This window comes from Mirounga angustirostris, unplaced genomic scaffold, assembly GCF_029215605.1.
Source record: "Mirounga angustirostris isolate CCGP_5_RB_7025 unplaced genomic scaffold, mMirAng1.0.hap1 SCAF_14, whole genome shotgun sequence".
Taxonomy (NCBI): Eukaryota; Metazoa; Chordata; class Mammalia; order Carnivora; family Phocidae; genus Mirounga; species Mirounga angustirostris.
This window is the reverse complement of record NW_026991722.1, coordinates 57,294,805-57,310,961: the sequence shown is the minus strand read 5'-3', so window position 1 is coordinate 57,310,961 and position 16,157 is coordinate 57,294,805. Positions and strand designations below refer to the sequence as shown.

The window sequence follows — 16,157 nt, the reverse complement described above, 5'->3', positions numbered from 1 at the left end:
GTGAGCCCTGCTGATCAGGGTCATGCTGAGAAGTGGCGAGCCTGGCTCTCCTGGATAATGCAGTGTACACACACCCAAAACAGGCCTTGTTTGTTGGGAGTCACAGGCTTCATGACATAAGGGCTAGAAGTGAGGGGAGCCATCAGGATTTCCATACCAAGCAGTCACTGCATTTGAGTGAGAGAGGCTGCCCAAATAAATCACCTTGGATTTTCACGATGTGTGTACCACGGGGTTTTGGAAATCAGTTACACATGAAGATGGCCCCTCATTTGCTGTGTATTTCAGGCCTGCTGAGATGCTTGCTGCATCAAAGGTTTCTAAAGGAGCCCGAGGTGTGGGAGTCCCCTCTCTGCTTCCCAACCTTCCCTGAGCAGAGCCGATGTCAGGGAGCAGCTTTGAGGCTGCCCGCCTGGCTCTGCAGGCCTCCTCTTCTACACGGGGTATGATTTTCTTCTTTTGCAAAATGTGTGAGGGTGAGAAATACTGGTGCAAGAGAGGTCGCGAGATTTTCTAGAGCTAGAGCTCAGTGGGTAAGTACTGGGTCCGTCTTTTTCTATTTCTACTGCATCTCGACTAAAGAGCCATAACGGTTCAGAGTGGCAGCTCTGAAGACAGGTGGCCTGGTTTCCCTCTTGGTACTGTTGCTGCCTGACCCTGCTACCTTAAACAGCTTGCTTTTCTCTGTGTCAGCCTCCTGGACTGTAAAAATAGGCTTGCAGTCCGTATGTCACAGAGCCGTTATAGGCTTAACTGTGCTAATGCTCATAAATAACTCATAGTGGTGCCCAGTATGCAGCAAATGTTTAACATTTGTTGGTTAATAGTCATTGTTATCATCGCTGTTATCATTATTATTACATAAGTAACAAGTAATACAAACGGAATGATTATTTAGAGGAGTCAACTCATGTTCACTCATGGATGTGTTCATAGCAATTTACATATTTGAAAGTAAATTGTTTTTATCCTTTTGGGGTCACTACCATCTCTTTTGGCTAATAAACTTGTTTTCCACAGAAGATGGACTCTGTACGAAGTTTCTTCCAGATGCCACACATCATATACACAAACATATAGTGCCTCAAATAAGATAGTTGAGCAAAATCCCATGAATAGGGCTCTGTCTTCTTCATGGTGACTCCAGTTACTAAAAGGAATTCAGGGAAAAGAGTTTTGCCAGAAGAAGCGAGTGGGAAGCAAGAATAGGCCTTGCCCCTTCCTTCAGTAAGGACAGGAAGCAAAAGTGTGTAGTCAGCCAAGCCCCTTTTAAAAGCTGGGGGGACTGGCCATTTGGTAGGAAGAGCACTAGGGGGCTCACATATGGCAGGACCTGCTGTTTGCTCATTTAGTCAATGATCTGCAAAGAGTTACATAGTCTGGGTTAGAAATGGCAGATAATTAAACCATAGTTCCTGCCCTCAGAGAATCTCCAGTCAACTCAGAGCCATTTAGAAAGGCTGCTTAGAAATAGTCAAACCGGACAGTAATTCAGGATCCACTAATGGAAGCTTCATTCAACCAAGAGGAACCCTAGCCATAAGTTTTAGGCTGCATATACTGAATTTATTTTATTTATTATATATTTTTAAATAAGACCCATAAAGACTGAAATTAAACAAATTCTGAGGCCTGCATGTGGGGAGCAATGTGGATCTGATTTGAAGTACTGTTAGCTTCTAGAATGCTGGGCACATTCACATTGTTTGTAGATGCTCATTACTAGTAACGAAAATAAAACAACTGACAGTCGTGTAAGCCACTGGCCTGGCACCACCTGTATTTCACTCTGTCGTGTCTAAAGACAGTGCAAGGGGACGTATTGTTTTCTTCCCTTATGACAGAAATACTCAGTGCGTCACCAGTGATCGGGACCCATGTGTCCCGGCTGGTTCCAGGTTGATGGCCATCCCGCCTTGTTACAGGGGTATTCTGGGAACAATTCAGGAACTGCTTCTCAGAGGCACAGTGTGGTTTTCTCACTGCCACTACTGTTAGTAAAAATGCCGGGTTACCTCTGGCTGCATGCTTTGAATGTGGCCTAATGTATTTCTGTGGCCTTCCTGCTGTCAGGGAAACATGCATCAACAGCATCTGTGTTCTCTTGCTGTGAGCTGAGCAAAGAATCCATCCTGGACAGCCCAGGTCTGCAGCCCACAAGGCTGACATTCCATTACAAGCCCCGTCTGCAATAATGGTGGTTGGGCTGGTGCTCTGAGGCTGAGCATTAATTAGAATAGAGAGGGAAGTGCCGAGTTCAAGAGCTGCCTCAACATCATTCTGTCCACCAATAGTAAAATACTGTTTACTGTGGGAGAACCGATATAACACAACATTTTCTAACTTAACTATTTTAAAGTGTACTGTTCAGAGGCATTATGTGCACTCATATCATTAGGGAACCATCAGCCCATCCATCTCCAGAACTTTTTCATCTTCCCAAACTGACACTCTGCACCCATGAAACAATGACTCCTCATTCTTCCTCCCCTCAGCTCCTGGCAATCACCTATACTTTCTGTCTCTATGCATCTGACCACTCTAGATACCTCATAGAAGTGGAAGGACAGTATTTGTCCTTCTGTGACTGGCTTATTTCACTTAGCAAAATGCCTTCAAGGGTCATCCATGTTGTAGCCTGTGTCAGAATCTCTTTACTTTTTAAGGCTGAATGATATTCTACTGTATACACACACACACACACACACATACATATATACATTTTGTTTATCCATTTATCCATTGGTAGACATTTGGGTTGTTTCCACCTATTTGGTTATTGTGAATAATGGTACTATGAATACAGGTGTACAAATATCTGTTTGAGTCTGCTTTCAATGCTTCTGGGTATAGACCTAGAAAGATGTTTTTATAAATGAAAACAGTAGGGCTGCATTTCTTGGTCCCAGTTTAGTACATTTTCCATTTCATGCACACCTCAAAAAGGGACTGCATGATGCTAGAGAAATAAGTTTAGGTTGTGTGTGCCAAATCACAAAATTAACTCAGGAAGAGACTTCCTTCCCAGTGGGATCAGGTCATCATAATAAACAACATTTTAGAATTCAAAAATCTAGTTTGTTTTTCTATTTTCTACTTAGTTTCTCTCTTAATTTGTGGATCTTCATTATGGCTATTTCATTTACCTTAGCTTAACTTGATCTGTTACTTGCTCAGAATTCCAGTTTAATTGTAGTTCTTCACATAGTATCACTAAAATCAGCAGTGTAACTTCTGAAAGAGAAATGATTGCGGAGTGCCCACAATTTAAACTAAAAATGCTAAAGCTAATGCTTTGGTCAGGATAGTAATTAAAAGATATTTTGAGAATTCAAAATTTTATGTCATAGAACACATGGTATTAAAATAATTGTTGGCAACATCCTTTAGCTCTCTGTGTTAGCAGAAGGACCTGAACATCAATAAAGAGTGTCACACTGCACATAATCAGATCTATAATTTGACCTTTGAAACTGAACTTGTTAATGATGTTCATTAATCAACCACATTCTTCCTACAGTTGGTTTCTCCCTTCACATAATGATTTATCATTTCAGTTAGCAACTTATAACTTGAGCTAAATTTTGTTGTCCCTGTTGTTCTTTATATCAGTGTCGATCAAAAAATAAAAAGGCACATAGAATAAGAACCATTTATTTATGTTGTATTCCTTTGTTAAAACACTGTCAGGGCCTCTGTGCTTGGCAGGCTTCCCCTGGGAGTAATCACTAACAACCTGTGGCTTGTTACAGTATCAGCTGTGGGCAGCAGAGGGACACTTCAGGCTGACTGTGGAGTGACAGAGCCTGGACCTCGTCATTGAGATACTGACAAGTATGTCCCTACTTGAGGGGACACTCAATAAGCTAGATTTGCTGAACGTCCAGGTTTAGGAAAAATCAGTGTTAGAATTTAGGGAGAAGTTTGGGGACAAGAGTTAGAAGCTGTCTGGAGATCCAAATGGATGGGTTATTTAAGTCCAGGCACCAGCACAGCAATTAGGACATAGAAAATTAAATTGTTCTTGAAGTGAAGCCAGTGGAGCTCAGGCACCTGAGCAATTTCCTGCCGAGCCGTGAAAGTGGGTTGGCCCGGCCCTGGGGAGCGAGCTGTGGCATGGCTGTCATGTGGCTCGTAGGTTTCTGTGGGCTCCTCCGAAGGTGCTAGATGCTGGCTGGGGAGGGGGTGGCAGGGCTGTGGGGCAGGTCTGTTAGATGCGCCACAAGGGCTCTGGTATCCACTGCAGACAAAAGCAGCAGAACATTTTCATAACTGTAGCCTGATGTCAAGACCAAGTGGGGTCACCATGCTGTGGATTGGACACGCGGGCAGCTCAAAAGCTACAGGGCATTGGAAATTGTTTAAATTTGGATTCTCTTTCTTTTTTTTCTTTTTCTTTTCTTTTATTATGTTATGTTAATCACCATAGATTACATCATTAGTTTTTGATGTAGTGATCCATGATTCATTGTTTGCATATAACACCCAGTGCTCCATGCAATACATGCCCTCCTTAATACCCATCACCAGGCTAACCAATCCCCCCACCCCCTCCCCTCTAGAACCCTCAGTTTGTTTCTCGGAGTCCATAGTCTCTCATGGTTCTGGATTCTCTTTCTTAAACACAGGTTATAAAGGTGTGTGTGTTGGGGCAAGGGGAAAGGATATATAGGGGAGATAAGACTATCTTCTTCTTCTCTGATTACAGCAGACTGATAAGCATTACACCCTCTCAAACTCAGCATAAGGAAATCAATAGCCATATGGTATTATAGAGCCAAAGAGCCTGTTTTCACATGATCTCCAGGTGTCCTGGCTTTGTTACCTGGGCTGGACTAAGCAGCCAGAGAACCCAAGCACTCTAGGCACATTCCATCAGGAAGTTACTTTAGGAAGGAAGGCCTTGCTGGTGTGGGCCGGCTTCCTTCCCAAGAACCCATACACAAAGATGAGCATTGTTGGGAGCAGCCTTGTACTCTCTCTTACACTGGGGGAATTGTTTTCAAAGAGCAGAAAGATGATTTATGTGAAATCTTACCAGTGAAAACACTCTAAAAGATATTACTACCTGAGGCTCATCTAGAGTCCAGAGATCTCAAACCTGGATTAGAGAGACAGGAGTCAACAGTATTTCTAAGTGCAGAAAGCAGGGACAGGCTCTAGTTATAAACTGGAGGCACACTTAATCCACACCACCTGGCAACATCACCAACAAGCTCAGTGAAGCTTAAGTTATTGTGTGTTTCCAAATAGGGACCACCTACTCACAAAATACTTCGTGGGCCAGTTTCACTATTTGAGGGCGTCATAGGTACTAATGAGAATGTGGGCAGAGAGGAAGCATGGGCAAGGAGTCTATTGTCCTTTTCTGGGATAAGACAATACCTGTAGCCAGAAATAGGTGATAAAGAATTTTAAAATGTGGTCCTTTAAATGTCTTTTGTTTGGTTTATCTTAAAACAGAATTAGGAATCACGAATTGGTGACTAGATACCCATTTTATTTAGCCAAAATTTAAATTTAAAAATTGATCAGTTGCCAATAATAAAAAAAAATGAGAAGATTTAATGAAAGAAATTAAGATTTCTTGCTTCCCTGGGGGGTGGAAAGGGCAGAAAGATCTGCGTCACTGTAGTATACCTGGGCAAAGCTGAACAGCAGGTGCCTTCTCGAGACACATTCTTCACAAAGGGCCTCCCCTTTAATCACCTGGGTCATCTTTACAGGTCCCACAGACAACGGTGAATTGACCTTTAAACTGTACCTACTGTGACCTTTAGGACCAGAACTCTGAGTCAACCCTAGCTTGACAAATTATAAAAGAAACATCTTAAGTACTATATCTACAAAACTACACAAACCAACAGATGCAATTTCAATGAAGCAATCCTCAGCAAAGACAGCCTCGTGAAATTTCCAAGTGTCCCCTCAGGGCGCGAGACTACTCTCAGATGACAGCCACTGAGTTAAGAACTTCAGTGAATGCTATGTCAGCACTTCATTTTTAAAATCTTAATATATTTCTGAGATTGCCCTCGCTTCCCTTTTAGTAAAGGTTAAGGCCATACCTACGAATTAAGCACTGATAACTGACCTATTCTCTTTGAGGAGTGGCCAGTTTCTTCAGTGACTGAGTGCTGACTCCAAACCTACCACCCAGGCTCTTAGGCAAGCCAGGAAAAAAATAAAGGCCATTTTGATAGTTCCCAGTAACTATATACTTACACTAAGCTGTTCAGTAAATGGCTTTTTCCTGATTTTGTTTCTGTTAATGTTTTCTTTCTGACATAAGGACAGGGAACCAATGTTTATCATACGCTCCTATCAAACACACACTCAAAGACACTATTCCATACAAGGATGCAGTGGGAGAGCTATTAGCAGCCAAAAGGCTGGAAAAGAGAAAACGTGAATGAATTTCAAAGAGCACTGGCAGAACTGCCAAAGACAGAAGTCTGAACATTTCCATTGTAAACTCACTGAAAGGAAGACCTAACAAACTGGGTATTTTAATTTATTTAGGACCCATGCTCATAGTATCAAAGAAATTCATCCTGTAGCTGTTTATTCATTTTTGAATATGATAAATTTTTTCTAAATTGATGTTGGTTGTGAAAACTATCTAAAGGAGTACTCGCTTTATAAAAAAACATTTCAGAGGTGGTTTAAAAATAAATAATACTTTAAGTAAATGATAGTTTAGGAACTCATTTTCTTTTAATTAAGCTGTATCTGAATTTAAATATCCCTACTCACTTAAACTATTTCAATATATCAAACTGACAGTGTAAATAATTGTTATTCAAACTATTCAAAATAGGGACCCTGTCCACCAGAATGCCTACACTACAGAAAACTTAAAAGGTATCTTATGCTGTTACAAAATTTACGTCTCCCAAATTAATAAGAAGCCAAAGCAATTCAAAGTCCAGTGTCACACTGAAGGGCTTGCATTAAATAAGAGTTTTTGTCTATAATTGTGAAATACACTTCACACCTACAACCACAAAGCACCTTGCAGGGCATGAGAGCAGAGTGTCAGAGACAGTTAGGAAAAAAACACACAACAGCCCTTAATATATTATAATCCAATAGAAAAGACAAATGGGACCCAGGTAACTCAAGAGCCTGCATGCAAGGAGAGTGTACGTGAGCTCTGTAATGAGGGGGTGAGTAAGGAAAGCACCAAATCCCAGCATCCAAATTGGATGGAATTCTGGCATTCGGGCAGGTGCTGCTTCAAGCCGCCTGGGGACCAGACTAAACTTTCAGAAGTCGAGTTCACACCTGCGCATGTGCCTGCGCGAGCCAACGGGCCATTCTTAGATACAACCAGGGCTACCTTTTCTGCCAATTTTCTGCTTTGTGTTGTGTTCGCAAACAAATAGAAATATGTTGAATTTAATAAGCAAGTCACGTTTTGCTTGTTGCAGTACAACCCATAAAAATAGCTTTACTTTTATTTCTCCCACAGCAGTGCTGATGGGGAAACAGCATATATGAGAATAACAGCAACAAAAACTGCCTCCAATGGGTCTGGGGAAGCCCTGGGCGCCTTAAAAGACATATTGTGAGGGCACTGGGCAAAACCACGCTTTTTCCTATTGAATACCTCCATACACTGTTTGCATCTGTAATGTGAGGTCTGCCGAAGAGAGAGAGAGAGAGAAAGAGAGAGAGAGAAAGTATTCCTCTCCTCATTAACTCAGTAGTCCCTCTCTATTCTCTTTAAAATTTAACTTTATGTATTTTTCTACAAATGAACCTAAGTCAAAGATTCCAGATAGAACTCCTTTCCTTGTTAAAAAGAAATTTAGATTTATGTTAGAGAACAGGGATCAGGAATCTTGACCAAAGAATATATATGTATATTTCTCCTATACTCTATGTAATTTTCATTATTGTCTCACTCATCGATACAAAACAAAACCAGAAAGAATTGAAGGGGTCACTGATCCTATTAAGTTTGAATTCCTAACCAAGATGACAGGTTTAAAGTCATCCTCAGTTTTCAAGTCCTGGGAACTTCCCACTCTACAAACCAGAAAGCAAAGTCATGTCAACATGAATGGTGACATATGCCCCCTACAGAACACAGACAGCCTGGATGGGACTGAACGGGGAGCATCCACGCACACCATCCGGGGACATGAGCTGTGGAGAATGGTCAGTTTCAGTGGTAAATGTGCAACCCCTTCTTAACCCCCTTCTAGGTACCATCAGACTTGAGCTTCAGAGGTAAGAGAGACCAGATATAGGACAAAAATGGGCTGTGTGGGAAAGTTACAGCCATCAAAATTACCAACCAGCAGAACAACTGTCCCCTGAGATGGCTGGTAGGCACCCTGCTCAATGTGTGCAGGTTTGGGGCTCGTGTGCAGTGCCCAAGACAAGAATGGCTCTGGAGGTTGACCCTGACCTCTGGGAATTGAGACAGTTGGCTGAGCAGGATCTAGGGCAGGTGCAAGGAGTCCAAACACATGCACGACACTATTCAGCACACTGAGGAGAGTGATGCTGGCCTTTGGGTCTGACCCCAGAGGCAGACCACGCGGCCCCTTACTGGGTCTGGGTCTCACAGGTTTGGATATACAAGGTATTTGCGTTGAATGCCAAGACCATGACCACTGAGAAGAATTGGGGGCTTAGAGAGAAATCCCCGAGAATGGTAGTATTGATGCCCCAAGACTTTGGCTTAGTTCTCTGTAAGCCATATTCCAGCCCTCTTGACTGAGCAGGGGCCTGAGCAGAAAACTCACTGCTGGGTGTCTGGCCCAAGAGTGGTTTTCCCTTGTGCTGTCAGCTGCAGCACCTGCACCAAAGCCTGGCTTCCAGCTACAGGGACAGTGAGCTATCTTACTCCCAGTAGTTGTGTTCCTTGCTACCTTGATGACTAAAGCCCCATGTTCTCCAGGGGCAAAGGAGAGACGGACTCCCTTCAAAGGAGAAACAGCCCTTGTCTTTGCTTGTCTCTTGAGTATGAAAACAAGAACTCTGAAGCATGCATGCATGGGCATTGAACCTACAGTCAGCTACAGCTCATAATCTAAAGTAGCAGGTTATGTATATTATTAATATAGTTAATATTTATTGGGGCTAGCACTTGGATGGTAAGAACTCGTTTTCTTCTTCTAACATTCTTATGAGGTAAGTACTAGTATTATGCCCTTGGTATATATACCTGCGGAGACCGAGGGACATAAAGCCAAGCATCTTGCCCATGGTCACACAGCTTGTAAGCCACAGAACCAAGGAGTGCACCCAGGCAACTGTCTTTAGGGACTGCTGGTACCTGCACGCCACTCCCAGACTCTAGAGTTTGTCTCTGAGGAGGAAAGGCTGGGGTAAAACACTCCCTTGCTTCACGGCTCACTGTCAAACATAACAAAATTCTCTCAGTCACTACACCAGACAAGGATACAACACCCTCACTTTGTGAGTTATCCAAAGTAAACGTAACGGCTAAAAAAATGACATGAAATACACGTCCTTGAAAGGATTTATGAAACACTTCCGTAAAGGCGGAAGTGGAAGAAGCTTTTATTTAGCTATCTTCCTGTGATGGCTCAAAAAGAAGACTAAAACACGATGGCAGAGTTTCAAGTATTTGCAGACTTACAGCAATGGTAAACTGCCGCAAGCTGATGACTATGCCGTTTCCAGCTAATAGATCCAGGCAGCACGTGAGTTTTAACAGAGCAAGAGGCATCTCTGAGTTTAGTGCTGTGGCCGTAAGTGGTGGAGCAGAGTGGTTAACAATCAAATACACCTGACTTATGCTAGGTTTTGCCCTGTACTACCTATGTTACCTTGAACAACTTTCCAAACTTCTGGGCCCTATGCTATTATTTATCAAGCACCAGCTGTGTGTACAAGTTATCTTACTTAATCTTCGTGGCACAGTACTCTGTAGTACTCATCCACATTTACTCTGCTACCAACTAGGAGCTGGGATTCAAACTAGGTCTGTAAGATTCTAAATCTCAAGTGGCTGCCCCTTACCATTCTCTGACATTTTCCTCCTATAAAATAAAAACAAAATAAAAACTTGGTGCCTGTGTTCCCCATCTTCCTGTTTAAAATAAAATCTTCTGTATAAACAGCTCCCAAAGAAACCTCAATAGAACATAAGAGACCATAGTCAAACCATTAGGTTGAGTCCAGAAATAGCGGCTAATATAGGAGCTATTAGGATAATCACGTAAAGTCTGGGTTAGAGGAGGCCTCAGTTTGTTTAACTTCCCTCTGTACCACAAGCCATCCAGTTACCATCTAGAAAACTGAAGGACATTAGTTGATTGATAGATTAGGATGACATATCCATACTTATTTGCGTACCCAGCTCTCCGGTTTCACGCATGCCAAAGCGTGTGCTAGAGCAGAAAAATCTCAGCATCTGCGTATTTATATGGCTGCCTATCAAGTACACATATTCTAAACAATAATCACAAAGAAATATCTACATATGACTCTCTCAACGTGGTTTCAGAAAATGTGATTTTAAAACAAGACTGAATAGAGCATCCAGACTTAAGACATTTTCCACATACAGCTCACATGGAGCTATAGTGGAAAAAAATTCCTATCGCATATGTAAACAAGTATAGCAGAAGAACTATAGAGAATGCCAACTTGCCTCCAGCCACATGTTGCAGGCATCTCTTTGAAAATTGGGCTTTTATCAAATTTTCTCTCTTATCTTTTTTGTTTCATGATGTCTTCAGAAATACTTCCTATTTTTATTGAGATTTTTCTCTCGGTATCAGTATTGTTTAAATATAATAGAATAGGTTCTATTGACTGTTTCTTTTGCTGTGCAAAAGCTTTTTATCTTGATGAAGTCCCAATAGTTATTTTTGCCCTTGCTTCCCTTGCCTTTGGCGATGTTTCTAGGAAGAAGTTGCTGCAGCTGAGGTCGAAGAGGTTGCTGCCTGTGATGCGGAGAAAGGGGAACCCTCCTACACTGTTGGTGGGAATGCAAGCTGGTGCAGCCACTCTGGAAAACAATATGGAGGTTCCTCAGAAAGTTGACAATAGAGCTACCATACGAAACAGCAATTGCACTACTGAGTATTTACCCCGAAGATACAAATGTAGGGATCCGAAGGGGTATGTGCACCCCGATGTTTACAGCAGCAATGTCCACAACAGTCAAACTGTGGAAAGAGCCAAGATGTCCATCGACAGATGAGTGGATAAAGAAGAAGTGGTATATATATACAATGGAATATTATGCAGCCATCAGAAGGAATGAGATCTTGCCATCTGCAACGACGTGGATGGAACTGGAGGGTGTTAGACTGAATGAAATAAGTCAATCAGAGAAAGACATGTATCATATGACCTCACTGATATGAGGAATTCTTAATCTCAGGAAACAAACTGAGGGCTGCTGGAGTGGTGGGGGGTGTGAGGGATGCGGTGGCTGCGTGATAGACATTGGGGAGGGTATGTGCTATGGTGAGTGTTGTGAATTGTGTAAGACTGTTGAATCACAGATCTGTACCCCTGAAACAAATAATACATTATATGTTTTTTTTTTTTTAAAAAAAGAAGAAGATAGCAGGAGGGGAGGTACAGTGAGTGCTTCAGGATTAAAATAGTCACATTTACCTATAACAGGTGTTCATGTAGTTGAATAGCTAACATTTGCTATTTTGACCAAGAATGCATATCTCTTTAATTATTTTCATATAGCTACAACTTCTCTAATTTCTATTTTCCACAATAGCTGAAACAGGATTATTGTAATTAATACAAATGTCCTCAAATTTCTAAAAGATGTATAACAATTTTAGAAACAATAGTAAATATAATTAATCAGGGTAAAATTGATGGTGCTTGTATGCTAAATTCTGTCAAACATGTTATTGAGATAAATTATTCCCTATGAAAAATGTTGAAAATACAGGTATTTTCATTTTCACAAATATATTTAATTATACATGGATGAAAAATGATAAACACTAAGTATCTCCTGCTCAATTTATTATATATTAATTTTGAGAATACAATTGACCCTTGAACAGCACAGGTTTGAATTGTGTGGGTCCACTTATACACTTTTTTTTTTCAATACAGTAGAGTAGTGTAAATGTATTATGATTTTCTTAGTAACATTCTTTTCTCTAGCTTACTTTATTGTAAGAATATAGTATATAAAACATACAACATAGAAAATATGTTAATTGACTATGTTATCAACTGTCAGTAGGCTATTGGCAGTTGAGTTTTGGGAGAGCCCTTATACTTGGATGTTTGCATGACGGGGGGGGTCAGTGCCCCTCACCCCCACGTTGTTCAAGAGTCAATTGTATATTGTCATATGACTCTGTGAAACTTTAATTTCATATCCATCTTATAGCCTTTCTTAACATTTGCTGCATCAAAACACTGCACCCTCAAAAGAACACATATTTTGGGGAAAGAGAAAATAAGAAGTAGCTTTCCTTATCAGATAAAATAAAAATAAATGTAAAGGTTTTATAACAGTTTTTAAGGAAAAGGTAGTTTTATATTATATTAGTCCAAGCAAGGCTCAAATGGATTAATATTCATCAATAAATTAACAACTAGTCACTCATTTGTGATAGGTTTATAAAACATTATAGCCAGGGCGCCTGGGTGCCTCAGTCGGTTAAGCGTCTGCCTTCCGGCTCAGGTCATGATCCCAGGGTCCTGGGATTGAGCTCCGCGTCGGGCTCCCTGTTCGGTGGGGAGCCTGCTTCTCCCTCTCTCTCTGCCTGCCACTCTGCCTACTTGTGTTCTCTCTCTCTGTCAAATAAATAAATAAATAAATCTTAAAAAAAAAAATTACAGAAAATAAAACTGATGGTTGTCTCTGCTTTTAGTCATTATTGCCTCAATGTAAATGAATTCCACGAGTTAGCATGAGTTGAACAGATTTTACTTATCCTACTGAAGGCCTACCTTCAGCGACTACTTTTTACAGAAGGCCAGTCCTTCAGAAAGCAACATGATCTTAGCTAAGCTAATAATTGGGAAAGCCTCCCAGTTAAATGTGCTGTCCCCCCTGAATCCTAGGAGCTCAGGCCCATCTGGCCTGGCATGCTGACAGACTTACCATTGTATTTCCAGAAATACTGATGAGTGTGTTCCACCACACTCTCTCCTGGGCCCTGTCTGTCTTTATGACCAATGGCACATAGTGGCCTTGGCTGACATCGAGCGCCATGGGCAGAAGCATCGGGAGCTAACTAGCCCATGCAGGAATGGAACCCGAATCCGATTAGCATCAGGCTTTAACCAGCAAAAGCGACTAATGACATACTGAACCCCACACCTGGCGCAGTTCTTTCCTTCCCTCTCTCCCCCTTCCCTGTTTTCATTTTCCTCCCCGCTATCCCCTTTCCCTCCTGTCTGACAGTGGGAAACCAGGCTAAAAGATAAGCAGTTCACCGAGTCACACCTCTAGACTTGAGCCAACTGAACCAAGACAGCCTTTGGAAGAACTACAGGCTTTGCTCAAATAATGAAATACAGCAATGAGTTACCCACTGTACTTCTAGAATAGCACATGTACAATGTCAACAGAGGCTGCGGCATAGAGAAAACCCGGTATTTTGGAAGTGGGGGGTACTTTAGAGATCATCCAGTATAATTTTCTCAACTTACAAATGAGGACACTAAGGCCCAAAGAAGTTCAGAATCACAAACATAGTTAAAATACAGGTCTAGGAATTCCAAATCCAAAGTCGGTGTTCTTCTGGGGGTGGTGGGAGGTGAGCAAAGTGGGGGCAGGGGGTCAAAAGGTGGTGAGGGGTGTAACTAAATTCATTATGGTGATCAGTTTACAATATATACAAATATTGAATCATGATGTCGTATGCCTGAAACTAATGTAATGTTATATGGCAGTCCTCAATAAAAAATCAATTCAGTGTTCTTCTAACCAAACAATGTGGCTTATTACATATCCATGATACTCCTGCAACTTATGATTAATATCATGCTTTAATGATTTAAGAATACAGCTTTTAAAATTTAGACTAAAATTTTGGAGAAAACCCCAAATAATTAGAATTTTTAAGAATGCCTACTGAATATGAAAGTTTGTACCACAGGACTGTTTAGGTCTAAATTTTACAAGTTTTGTATTTATAGGCATGACATATTGGCAAATTTATCTTCCGGAGAGCATATTCTGTATTTCAGAAAAAGCAAATACAAAAGTGGTACGTGCTGTGAAAACAACCTTTTTCAGATTAGTACCTGGTAAATAATCATGCAAATTTGATATGAGCTATTGGTATTTAGTCCAATATTGTATCAAGACCATATGTTACCGGAGGCAAGCTCTTCAAATGCATAATTTATAACATAACCCCCGTGACTACCTGAGAGACCTAGGTAGAATAATGAATTAATCCAGCAGAAATAGACCCTTGGAGGATGAAATGACATTTAGCTAAGGTCACAAGGGCAACTGGATTAGTAGTCTCAGGCTATTCCTCATAGAGAGTTTGCCAGATGACACAAAAATCCAATATATTCCCTTAACTAAAAATAAATCTCCTCAAAATGTTTAGTTTGGAGGGGTGTGGGGGGATGGGTTAGCCTGGTGATGGGTATTAAGGAGGGCACGTATTGAATGGAGCACTGGGTGTTATACGCAAACCGTGAATCATGGAACACTACATCAAAAACTAATGATGTAATAATGTATGGTGATTAACATAACATAATAAAATAAAATTTAAAAAAATGTTTAGTTTGAATATGCAGGCATGGAAAGGCCTAGTGTTGCTTCAAATTTATACTGAGCAATATTAAAAAAGAACAGGACCAACCACTGGTAGCAAAGGTAAGCTATCTGCATAAACACTGGGGTGGGGAGCAATGCAGAGCATCCAGGAGAAAAATGCCTAAGAGGTGATGGAGAAGTAAGAGAAGAAGAAATAAAAAAAAGAGAAACATGGAGGAGGCAAGAACTAAAGAGATAAATAGCTAAAGAAGAAGAAAAGAAGGATAAAGAAAAGAAAGTTACAGAGAAGTGAAATGAAAAGAAAAAATAATAGAAAATGAAGAGACTTCCATTTATATGACTAATAGGTCATGGGATCTAATGTACACCATGGTCACCATAGTTAACACTGGGTTGCACGTTTGAAAGTTGCTAAGAGAGTAGATCTTTTTTTTTTTTTAAAGATTTTATTTACTTATTTGATAGACAGATTGAGTACAAGTCGGGGTGGGGAGGGGCAAAGGGAGAGGGAGAAGCAGAGTCCCCAGAGAGCAGGGAGCCTGACATGAGACTTGATCCCGGGGCTCTGGGATCATGATCTGAGACGAAGGCAGATGCTTGACTGACTGAGCCACCCAGGCACCCCACTAAGAGAGTAGATCTTAAAAGCTCTCATCAGAAGAAAAAAATGGAAAGAAAAATAAGGAGAGAAATTAAATGATGGGTGGAAAAAGAAAGGAATTGAGGATGTAGAACAGGTGGGAAGGAAGCACTCAAACGATGGGAGTCCATTAGTACCATGTGCGGCTGGGACAGAGCAATGGTTTGTCCTGGGGCCTGAGTAGAACAATAAACATAAGATGAAGGACAAAGCAAGAAGAGATGCATATTGGATATGAACTCACCCCCTAAATACTGTGTTACCCGAGGTTTTCTCTTCATCCTTGACTTCCTTCTCCCTCTACAGTGACTCTGAGTGACCTCATCCAAACCCAGGGCTTCAGCTCAGCACAGGCCGATGACTTGGTCTGTGGAAAGTGTTATTCTGAGTCCGCACCAGCACATCCAACTGCCCAGTGGAAGTTTCCACTGAACTTCACAGGAACAGCGAACTGAAAAAATGCAAGGCCTACCTCTCCAATCTTCACTCTCCACATATGTTCTGCTTTCCACATTCCACATTTTCTGAATGGTAATATCTCGACTAAGCTGCCCAAGACAGTAACTAGATTCTTTCTTTCTACGTTGCTCTTTCTCCCTGGGCTTCTGCCTCCAAATGGCCACTAAAACTTACCTCCCAATATTTCTAAAGTTGCCCCATCTTCATCCAACTGCTCCTCCTGATTTGAGTTCTTTTCCCTCTCCACTGTGCTCAATCCTAATATCAGAGTGATCTTTCTAAGATTAGAATGACATCCCATTACTACCTGCTTAAAGGCCATCAGTGGATCTT

At 41.2% G+C, this 16,157-nt stretch overlaps 1 protein-coding gene across 2 annotated transcripts in view; it reads right to left on the bottom strand.

The window, feature by feature from the left end:
• The window catches only part of PTPRM (protein tyrosine phosphatase receptor type M), an 810,901-nt gene that overhangs the window by 230,661 nt on the left and 564,083 nt on the right, over positions 1 to 16,157 (bottom strand). The gene's annotated exons all lie outside the window — the stretch shown is intronic.